The sequence below is a fragment of the Camelus ferus genome, chromosome 8, assembly GCF_009834535.1.
Source record: "Camelus ferus isolate YT-003-E chromosome 8, BCGSAC_Cfer_1.0, whole genome shotgun sequence".
Lineage (NCBI taxonomy): Eukaryota > Metazoa > Chordata > Mammalia > Artiodactyla > Camelidae > Camelus > Camelus ferus.
Window position 1 is genome coordinate 15617602 of NC_045703.1, and position 12350 is coordinate 15629951.

Here is a 12350-nt window from a genome sequence, read left to right on the forward strand (position 1 = left end):
ACCTGTGAAGGGTCTGAAATTGAATCACACTTGCAAGCTAACAAGTTACCCTGCTGCAGTGTCATGGATGCTGGCAGAACACACAAGGAACCAGAGACAAAGGGCAGCAGCAGTAGTCAGATTATCCTGCTTTGCTGTTCCCCAAGCCCCAATTCCCACCGCGTGATGCAAAGAGGGCCCAGTGACCTTGTATTCTCAGTGGCTACATTAAAGGATCTGAATCTGAGTGTGGGGAACTCAAGTCTTTTACAAAGGCAGTAAGCCTGCCTGACTTTTGCCCTGAAAAGAGCCATTATCTTTGTTACACTGAACAGTAAACAAACTTGCCCTTTGCTCTTCCAAGGCTGCTAGTGTACAAACACCCTAGGAGAAACCATCTGGAACCAAAGCAGCCAGTGCCTCTGCTCAAAAGACTCAGAATCTCAAAAGACACAGATTCTCAAAAGACGCAGAATCAAGAGAGACCCACGGAGAAATGTGTTCAGACAGTCAGCACTGGTGGGAGTTCACAGAAGGGAGAAAGTGCAATATAATGAGGTGGTCCCTGAAGAATTTCTGGAGGAGGAAGACTTTAAAGGACTAGAAGTGAGCATTCCAAGCACCAGATTCAAAATAAGAAGTTGAAAAAAATAGCAAAGGATAGGAAACGTCTTGGGCAATAAATAAAGCAGAGTTGTTTTTGCGGAAAGTTTGCGAACACAACCAGAATAGCAGTGCTGCTTGGAAGTAGCTGAGATTCTGGAATTTCATCCTTTAAATGTGATACTTTACAGAGTGTATTCCAGACACTGCACAAAGCATTTTCTACATATTAGTTCATGACATTTGATTTTTCTTTCCATGCTATGGGTGAGGAATTGAGGCTTAGAGGAGTCAAGGGATTTGCTTGCTAATTTCAGAACCAGCATCTGAATTCTGCTTTCTGACATCTAAGCCCATGGTCTTTCCATTATAGTAAAATAAATGCTTGTTAAAAGAAAGAACAATTTTTTAAAACTTTTTTTAAAAAAGCCTAATCTGGCAATGGGGCTCACAGTTAAGTGGTGAGAAGACAGAAAGCTACCGATAAACTATTAGGAAAAAACCCTACAAGGCTCTTGACCATACAGAAGTCACCTCTAAAGCCATGGAGTCACGTCCTCCTAAAGCTAGCCTGCCTGCCCGACCCCCTTAATTCCCCCATGGCAGCGTCACACTTCCAGTCATCTGACTTTGTTTTGCTTGGTCATCTTAAGATATTTTCCCATCCTTGCTCCCTACAGCCACTCCTCCTCTTTGAATGCCACTGCTGCGACCACCGTGCTAGGGACCCTCTGCATCTCCTACCTGGGGTCCCACACACCCTCTTTTCATGCTCCTGTCTTTATTGGTAGCTTTCTATTACATTAATAAAAGTGAAATAGTATCACAGACTCAAATGCAGATCTTTTTTTCAAAGACAGAGGTGAAAAAAAGAGAGATGTATCCTTTCTTTTTCCCCCAGGGTTTTGCAAACTGTGAACAACTACATCTGTACTCTCTCGGAGACAGGCAGTTATTCAAAGGGAAAATGATAGTCTTGTTGCGCTTTGGCCTCCTGCGAGCTCGAGCTCGTTCATGGGTGGCTAAATGCATAACACTGCATGTGATACAAAAAGCATCTGGGAAATGCTTAAACAATTTTCTCCATCCTCCCCCTGTCTGTCTCCTGCCCAGTGCTGGCCTCATCAAACCGAAAGTACATAAAGTTCTCACTCATTGTTTCAGTGAAGAAAATAATCACTTCAGACTCTCACATGGGGTCTGATTTTTCCAAAAAAAAAAAAAAAAAAAAAAAGTGTGGTTTTATTTATTGAATGGCTTCTTCTCTTGTAATCTAGGTTGTTTTTTTTGTTTTGTCTTGTTTTGTTTTCTGGTAGCAACAGCTTTGGAGCAAAACCACTGACTGCCCCCAAAATAAAAGATTCTGATCCCTGATATTAGGAACACAGAAGGCTGTGTTCATCGCAGGGACGTAATTACAAAGCCAAGTGTTGAGGCTCATGTTTATGTTTTTATGAAGACGTGTTTGAAATGAAGTCTTGTGACCTTACTATTTTGATTATTGTTAAAGAATTGTGAAAATGAAACCGCACTGCCTGGTTTGGCACTTTCCAGCAGGGGTCTTCTGGATCTTCACACTGGAGGTGAGGTGAGGGTCTCGCAAAGCAATGAAGGGCTCTCACAGTGCTGACTGAAATAAAATCACACAATGTGAGAGTTGTGGGTTAAGTTTTATTTGGGGCAAAATGAGGACTATAGCCTGAGAGACAGCATCTCAGATAGCTCTGAGAAACTCTTCCAAAGAGGCAGGGGGAAAACTCAGGGTCATACAGGATTTCAGTGAAGGGGGGGCACATGCAGGCAAGCATACATCTAGGCAAAGGCTGCTGCTAGTCACAAGGAGCAGATGTCACCGTCAATGATTTTCATACTTTTCTAGATGTGAGGAGATGCAAGACTTTGGGTCATAAAATCTTCTCCTGAAAATACCTAACTGTCTGAAGGCCTGTTCAGCCAGTTTTCCGAGAGCACAGAGTGCCTCACTCCTGACCTCCGTCCTGAACTCCTCTAAGGGAGTGTTGGAGGTCAGCGGTGGCAGCGGCTCGTGATTGAATCCAAGCAGAGTTAGGTGGTGAGTGCCAACCTGATCCGATCCTTGGAGAGGCAGATGGCAAGTGCCAGTTTTTAGTTGGCAACTGTATGGCCACAGTGTGGGCTCTGTGGTGGACTCAGCCATATTTCTCCTCCTGCTGCCCTATTGCAAGGCCACCATGTGGCTCGAGGTGATCTTGGTGTGTCTAAGCCAACGGGTCTCAAGCCAGCCTGCACAAAAGAATCACTCGGAGAGACTAACCATCTTCTGTCCAGATGTCTGAGCATCACCCTTACACCAATCAAATCTGATCCCCCGCCTGGGCATTTGTATGTCTTTGAAGCTGCCTGGATAATTCTGATGGTCAATGAAGTTTGACATGCATTGGTCTAAGCTGAGCCCCCTTTGTGCAAAGGAAATGCTGGGAACTCAGCTGCCAGCAAAAGACTAAGTTATCACCTAGAACTGGTTATTAAGGAAGACTAACCGCCCATTGGGCTGGTCCCCAAATCAGTGGTCCAAGTGGGTGTTTAAATTTGGGTTCAGTGTTGCCGACAGCGGTGAGGAAAATTATTATGAGTAAGCCAGCAAAGGGAGGGAAACTTGATTGGACGGGGTCAGAGAGCTGGTAAGTGGGGCTGCAGACTCAAACCCAGCCCCACCAGCTTCCCAAGTTTCCACGATGCCCGCTTTCATGTTACACCTGCAGTAAGTCTGGTTCACTGATGTCAGTGGCTCTAAAGTATAAGTCAGACAAAAATACGGTACAGTTTCATTTGAAGGACACTCAAGATGCTATTTATTTCTTGTTCTTACGAACGTTGATGTTAAAGTAGAAGTCCAAAGGGTGAGAAAATTTTGTTATGTTTCTTCTGATGAAAGTACCGGTAATGGTTTTGGGGGGGGGGGTTGTTTGTTTGTTTTGTTTTGTTTTTTTAAACCGTATTTATACTCAACAGATTAGTTGAATACTTTTAGAAAAAGAAATGAAACTGTATGATAGCCCTGAGCTAATGATGGTGGGGTTATCACAGAGTGACGAGACCAAAGGACCTTAGAAACCCTGTAACCTGCTCCTTCACTTCACATTTACAAAACCTGGGACTCAGGGCCTTTAAGTCGCTCACGCAAGGTCAGGTTCGCATCAGGGTATCAGTGGTGCCAGGACTAGAATCCAGGTGCCAAGCACCTGTTTGGTCTTCTTTCTGCTCTTCCTGGGCATGTCATTAATTTTGCAAAACTTGCTGGGACTCATTGCCTCACTGTCTTAAGAATGGGATTGGACTACAGCCGTGGAAGACTGCCACCTATCACAGCATATCTGCATCTGCAATCTTTTTAGGTTAAAGCAAACTAAAACTTGCCCCAAATAGGCAGTGACATAGGCAACTAGACGTTCCTGGGACACCCAGCACTTAGCAGTACAGCTGACGGAGCTGCCAATAAGGAGATGAGATGCCTGGTGGCCATGAGTTCCTGCTCCGGAGGGTGAGAAGGGGAGGTATCTCCCCGACTTCCTGCAGGCACTAGAGCAGCACCAGGGCAGTTTGCATGTGTCCTGAGTGCAGATGAAGGGACAGACCCAGCACAGTGGACTCGCATCCTGTAACAGGCAATGTCAGCTTTCTTCCCGAGACCCCCACTAGGAATCCATGAAAACATTGCTGTACCAACTTTAAATGGCTCCACTCCAGGATGGAGGGTATAGCTCAGTGGTAGAACATATGCTTAGCATGCACAAGGTCCTGGGTTCAATCCCCAGTACCTCCATTAAACAAACAAACAAGCAAACAAACAAACCTAATTATTCCCCCTCCCCAAAAAAAATGGCTCCACTCCTTAAAGTGCCCAAAAGTTGGCACTCTACTGCATCAGAAGGGGTCTGCTGTAGGCAACAGAGAACAGAAGCGATGGGGACTCAGACACTCATAAAAGTCAAGAGGTAGGCAGTCCACAGCTGATGCAGTGGATTTGCTCCATGAAGTCTTCAGATGCCCAGGCTCCTTCCATCTTATTGCTCCACAGATGAGTCCTCTATTTCTTGTAGGCTGCTCTTTGATGATTGTGATTCCATCTCATTGGCCAGAACTTAGTCACATGGTCACATGTAGCTGCAAGGGAGGCTTGACAATTATAATTTATTCTGGCCATCCCAGTGCCCATCTAAAACTTGGATGTTCCATAATTATGGAAGAGGGAGAAAAGAGATCGTGGGGGATGACCACCGACAGATAGCAATCCAGTGGTAAATAATCCACTTTCTGTGGACATCGGTGCTAGACACTTGGTAGCTAATATGTAAACTGGCCAAGCCCTTTCCACAGTGTCAAATAGTCCTGGTAACTGATATCAGATTTAACAAGACCATATTCAGAATTTTGATTCACTCCACTCAGTCTGAAGAACTGGCTGCCAAGTACAGAGGACTCTCCCCTGCACTATTGTCTTCAGGAATTCCTTAACTCCTGCTAACTCCTGGCCCTCACACTTAGCATAGTTTTGAGACTGGCTTCACTTGAAAGCAAACCCATCCTGTGAGCTAGACAGCCTATGGAAACAGCAAGTCCCCTGAGAACAATGAGGCCGTGGAGTCATCGTTGATGACATCATTGCACAGACATGTGTTTTCCCCAGAGAGTCATTTACTCTGTTAAAACTTCATTTCATCTTTCCTATCTCAGAGGGCACTGAAAGGATTACATGACATCTTTTTAATAAACATTATGCTGGAACAAAAAAACAGGCAAAACAAATGTGGTTATAAATAGAAAGAGAATATAGGAAAATTTCCAGGGAAATGTAGGCTTTTAAAAATGACTATGACTTAGCTTCTCTTGTGAAAAGATGCCTGTGTTTGTCTTAGAGACAATGGAAAAGTCACAGAAGGATACTCACATTGTCCCAGAAATTACGAAGCCTCCTTCTAGCATCTCAGACCATCTGCATCCGACTTCAGATTCACTGACGTGATTTTGAGTATTCTTTGACGCATCACAGAACCTGAAACGGAAGGGCACATCCCAGGTGTATCTAAAACCTCACAGTTTCGTTCTCTGGCTCTGAGATGGACCGTAGCCGAAGGACATTTATGAAAGTGCCACTGATGACCTACTATAAATTATGTAGGATATTTCAAAAGGGGCAGGAAAAGAGATTAAATGAATCCAAGAGGAGAAACCATTGATAAGGTAGGTATGGAGTAAAAGTCAAAAGAAGGTTCAAGAAAAGAGAATTAAAGGAGGGAGGACAGTTTAAAAAAATGGATCAAATGAGATTTGCAAATGTTAACCACTATATATAAAAACAGATTAAAAACATAAATTTCTTCTTTATAACACAGGGAACTATATTCAATATCTTGTAATAACCTTTAATGAAAAAGAATATGAAAACGAATATACGTATGTATGTGCGTGACTGGGACATTGTGCTGCACACCAGAAATTGACACACTGTAACTGTACTTCAATAAAAATAAATAATTTAATTTAATTTAATTTAATTAAACACTCACTGTACTACTCAGAAATCCCAGTGCTATGTATTTACCCAAGCGAAATGAAAATATATGTCCATCTAAAGGCCTGTATAGGTGGGGGGAAGTGGATGTAGCTCAGTGATAGAGCGCATGCTTAGCATGCCCAAGGTCCTGGGTTCAATCCCAGTGCCTCCATTTGAAAAAAAAGACCTGCATGTGAATGTTTAGAGCAGCATTATTCATAATAGTAACAGTAAAAAACTGAAAACAACTTTAATGTATTACTTAGTTACAAAAGGAAGTATACTCCTGATATTTGTGACATAGATGGATCTCAAACTCTTTATGCCCAGGGAAAAAGTCAGACACAAAGGAGTACACACCACATATTATGACATGTATATGACAGTATAGCCTCACTAGCAAAACTACAGAGACATAATTCAGAACAGGGACTGGCGGTGGGGTATGGGATTGACTGCAGAGGAGCAAATGGAACTTTTAGGGGTGAGAGAAAAATTCTATATCATAATTGTGGTGCAGTATTTGAGATTTTTTGAATGTTAGATCTGAAAAAAATAAGTTTTTAGAAAAAGAAGAATTTATTGTATATTTGCCATAAGTCATGTGCTTTGCTGGGATCTGGGAATACAGAGATGAAGGACTTCATCCGTGACTTTAAGGAGCTTATCGTCAGATGGAGTAAACAAAGCCACAACACTGCATAATAAGTGCACTGGTGGAGATGTGTACAGTGGATCAGAGCACACAGTAGGGTGTCTAAATCAGATTTCAAAAGTGTCTTTGTTTTGACTGGGTTTCCTCATTAACGAGATGAGTTCTTCAAAACATCTCTGACTTGAAGGAGTTGTTTTTTTAAAAAAAAAAAATTGATAAGCTGTAAAACTATAATTTCAATAGAGACAGCCAATCAGAGCAGATACATGGTCAGCTTCATGGGAATCAGAGAGGAGAGAGAGAGAGCAAATAAAAGTTGCCAACCATTAAGAGGCAGGTTTACTGAACAACCAGTGAATCAATTGTTCACCCAGAATAAAGTCTATCGGGGAACCAGTAAAATTGTCTTAAGTAGCCTTTCTTCTTCCTCATCTAGGAAGTAACATGGTACATAGTGGATTTTTTTTAATGGGATTTGGAATAAGTTAGATCTTGATTTGAGATCAGGTTCAAACCTAATTGCTGTGTGTTTGATCTCTCCTAACTGTATTTCCTCAGCTTCTAGTTCTTGCTAATAATAGTAACAACAACTGGCTGGAAGAGAGTGTTCACATGCTAGTTTATGTTTAGACTCTTTGTTAAATCAATACTGTGCTTATCAGACTGTTTCATAATATTATGAAACCAGAAACAAATCCATGCGGACCGTCCGTGTAGCAACATGGCCATGTGCTGTTCGTCCCTGGGGAAGAGATAATTGCTGCTGTCTTTCCCCAGCTCCCTATGTTCCAACAACACTGGTCTTCTCTCTGCAATTCCACTGTGCACAGCAAGTTTTCTTTCCCAGGAATGCTTTTCTCCTGACTTTTAGCACAGCTGGCTCCTTCTTTTCTGGTCTTGTTTCAAACATCACTTCCTCTGAGGCCTTTTCTAGCTTCTACTCCAGCACTTTTCCTAAGAAATCACTGTGGATTCCTTGATAGCAGTTCCCACTGTAGACCACCATTGGGGTACGAGTTTATTTACCATCTATCTCTGCTGAGTAAAATGTAAGCTCCAGAAGGAGCTTGCTGGTCCAGTTCACAGTGGTGTTCTCAGAGCCTGGAACAGTGCCCCACATAAAGTAAGCTTTCAATAAGTAATTGTTGGATGGACGGACAGATGGCTGGATGGGAGGGTGGATGGATGGAGAAGAGCCAGGTCTAGGAGGCTGGTAATGGAAAACTCCCCCTCTGTTCATAGTCGGACCACTTTTCCTTGCCTCCAGGACTCACATCTGCTCTCAGCCTCCATTGTTTCTTGCCTGGATTGTGGCAGTCTGCTGGCACCTACCCTGGGTCCCCTCTGGTCTATTTCAACATGACAGCCAATCTAATCCTCTTTAAAAATGGAAGTCTCTCTTCTGCGAGAAACTCTGCAGTGGCTCCCAATACCACTCAGAGGAAAAGCCTGAGTCCTTACAACAGCCTACAAGGCCCTACTTGGTGTGAGCCCTGCTAACCTCTGATTTCTCCTCCTCAGTCAGCAGTAACTCTCCTGCCTTCCTGATCTTGAACATGCCGGGCACATTAGGGCACTTGCTCCAAGCCGTTCCCTCTTCCTATAAAGCCTTTCCCCATGTATCTGCTGGACCAGCTCCCTCACCTCTACAGTGTTTACTTCTATCTGACCTTCCCATTGAAGCCTACCCTCACACCTCATTTACATCTACAGCCAGTCAGCCCCACCCCTATGCCAGCTCTCCCCTTTGGTCTTTTTTTCCCATAGAACTTACTACTTTCTGACATACTGTGCAATTTTTTAAATTTTATTGACTGTCTCCGTTGCCATCCCTCACTATAATGTAAACTCTGTGAGGTCAGGAATCTGCATATTTTGTTCCCCATTGATTCCCGGGCACCCACAACAGTGTCTGGCACACACTAGGCGCTCAACATCTGTTAACTTGAATTATCGATTTTGATGTATACGTAGAAGTCCTGGTAGTGGGTCACGAGATGTCGCTTTCTGCACAGATGCATCCTGGACACAGGATGGGGAAGTCTCCAACTAGATGCCTGTGAAATTGCCAGCTTTGGGGAACTTGTGCTCAACTATTTCACATGGCAGGAAGGGTTCTGCAAACCCTGAGCCAAACAGGCTACAGCAGCATTGTAATTCTTGGTTTTTATCATTCTTGTATTCTCCATATTTATTTGAGTTCATGCTGACTTGAAACATTCCTGCCTGCTGTGAGAAACCAGTAATTGGCTGCCATGTATGAAACACCAAACTACTGTTTAGAGTAGCTGGTAGATTTGGGGCCCTATTAGATGGGATGATAGATGGGAAACGCAGGAAATCCTGCTTTGGTTGGTTCCTGGTTGAGAAACCTACCTGAACTAACTTAAGCAAAAAGATTAAGTTATTGGCCAATGGAATACACCCAAGCCTAAGGACAGGCATGGCTGTGGGAGTCAGAAACAACCCGAACCAGGAACCAAACTGCTTCTAGGTCCTGTCTCCTCCAGTGTGGACTTCACTCTTTTAAAAAACAAACTGGCTGGGGGAGAGACTGAGTTGCCAATTCAATACTCAGACTCCCTTTCTTATTAAAGAGGTCCAGTTTTGCTTGGCAACATACCTAGCTAAGGCATTTTGTGGCCTCCTTGAATCCAGGCACGATCAAAAGTCTGGCCAAAGAGAGATAAGTTGAAGTCTCAGTGCGGGGCTTCGGAAGTTTTTTACACAGAGTTTGCCTATTCAGCATGTGCCTTCACCAGTCCTTCTTCCTGCAGGAAAACAAACAAAATTGCTCGAGTTACAACTGCCATCTTACAAAGAAAATGAAAGCCATCATTAAGGATAGCAGAGCCAAAAGAAGGCACCAAGGACATGCATGGAAGTGTGAACCAGCCCTACCAGCCCTGACCAGCTCATAACCCCTACGCTGTGTCAAGTTGACAGGAATATGAGTTGAAAAGATCGAGCTCCTTCTCTTGGAGAGCCAGCAATAGAAGCCCCTAGATTTCTTGCCCATTTGGTGTGTGTCAGAAATCATTTTTGTGCGTGCTTTACATGCATTAGAATAACTTGGCATTATCCCATTTATACAGATGAGGACACGAGTGTAGCAAGGTTACTAATGGTCATCTAATCCAACGCTTGAGGCTGGGTCCTCTGACTCCATCGTCTGTGATTAACTACAGTGCTATCCAGGCTTCCAGTCTTATCAATGATTATAATTCAAACTCGGAATCAGATTCAGAGGCATGAAACGCCCGATGAAGACGAGTGCAGGGACCACTGGGAGCAAAGGGAAGAATGTCAGAGGTTCCGGCAGAACCTGGGGAGCTTCACCACATTCCCGGTCAAGAACGAGTGCGCACGCGCACCACGCAGCAGCCGAGCGCTGCGGCCGGTGATGAGCGCTGAGGCTGGGTCTCGGCTATCGAACGGGAGAGACAGGTGGTAAATACTTAGTAGACTGCAGGTTATAGAGAGATCCATGTGGGGCTGAACACTGGACTGGAAACCGTGCTGACTGCTTCCTCAAGAAGCCTGCCTGTGAAGGGGATGGAGTCGGCAGGGTATTCATAGTTGCATATGTTGCTGCTAGCAATGTACTATCCCAGCCAATGTTTAATCAGATACCTGGTAAGAGGAAGTATACCAGAAAGACCATGAATTTTTAAGAATCAGGTAAAACTGGATTTGAAATCTTGGGCTGCCGTTTATTTGAAGCTTTGGGTAAACGGCATGCCTCTCTGAGCTGTAGTTTTTTTTGGTGTGATTTCACCTACAACAGCTAGCCTACAAACACAGTTCTGAGCATAGGACTAATTACAACAAAATTTCACCTAAATGTAACTCCTCTGCATTAGTGTTAGTGGGATAACATCATCATGGAATTTCTTCTACTTAGTAGCAGACATTATTTTCAAAAGGATAACGTATAAAGATAAAAGGAGGTTGGAATGACAGTTGTTTTGTTTCCTGAAGGCCACATTTCAATACTTCTAACCAACTTTGTTCTACGGGCATTTGGTTAGCTTTCGAAATCTATCAATAATAGTAATATTTCTTACTAAATATGCTAAGTATAGCAGATTATTTCATGAAATTCTAACCGGCAACCCCTCTTCTGAGATCCTGCCCTTCGTACCCCTCCCCACCTCCACCCCTGCTTACAAAGCAAAAGTTAAGGGTGAAGAGCAAAAATGTAATCTTAGCATTTTACAGTATTTTAAAGCATCTTAAGCATTTAGCCTACTTCTACTTTATCCAATCTTGCCATGTTAACATAGCTCAAACAGAATTTTGGCATTAAAAACGTTTTATAAATTGTCTCACTAGGTTACACCACAAATAGTGAAGTACCCCTCACAATATCAAGAGATAGAAGTTGCAGAGGGTAGCGAGCTGTTCTTCCTTGTTACTGCACAACAGTATCCTTTGTACCATGTCATCAAGCATTTCAAGTCACATTTATGAAGTTCTCCTTTGTACAATGCCAACAAATAGAGCTGGTTTCAAAATATCATCAGTAGTTGCTTTTTAGCTCTGAACACAAAATTGGACCAATTCCAGACCAACTTAAGCACTTCCTCAGCATTTGGAAATGTTTAGTGTTATTCATTCCACTCCCTTCAAAAGCCATGTTCTCTGCTAATTTAGCAGTAAGAGTCTGTAAGAGGTTAGGCAGATTCCTGCATCTGGTGGCAGGTGAGACGTATGGCTACCAGGATCCTTTCTAATGTTCAAGATTCAAGGCTGAAACATCTTTTATTAGGTATCTTTTGAGATGGATTTGTACCATAAGCCTCAATGTTTTAAAAGCAAAAGACTTAGTTGACCTATTTCAGATTTGACTCTATTTTTCTAAATCTATTAATTTTCTCGATTTTATCCAGAAATTAAAGTTTAGAAAACCCTTACTCATAGATTTCTCCTAGATCTGACACACCAAGACTCTAGTCTTCACGTAGTAGTGTTACAAATGCACAGCTTACAGAGATGACAAAGTCTGATTCCTCACGCTCCCCCAGGTTAACTTTCACAAATGAACTAAGTATTTTAAGGAAAAGTACACTTTACGTTACGGATTAAAGTAACATAATAGAAGCCCATTGTGAGTGTGAGCAGAAGAACAAATACTGAATTATTTCACAGCTACTCTCTTAAAGCCTCCTGTAAACTGTGGAATACATCCAATATTTTAAACATAAACACACACAGCTAAAGAGAGGAGGAAAAAAAGACCCTTGAATCCCATGAGTCAAAAATAAACGGACTCCACTAATCCCAGGTCCTAGCACATCCCTGGATACAGTACAGCAGGGAAGGCGGGGCAGGCGAGATTCAAAGAAGTACGCTTTCCAAGTGCCAAGCTCAATTAAAGCTGAAGACCATCCACTATATAATACTAAGCTGCTAAAAGTAAAATTGCACTATAACAGTATCACAATGATATTTTATACAATCTAATGACAAAGGAATTTTTTTTTTTTTTTTTTTGCTCCTTACCTAAGGTTTACAAGGCTGATCGAGAGCTGGTGTTAATTGGTATAACGTATCCTAAAGTGAAAAACTAAGACCAAG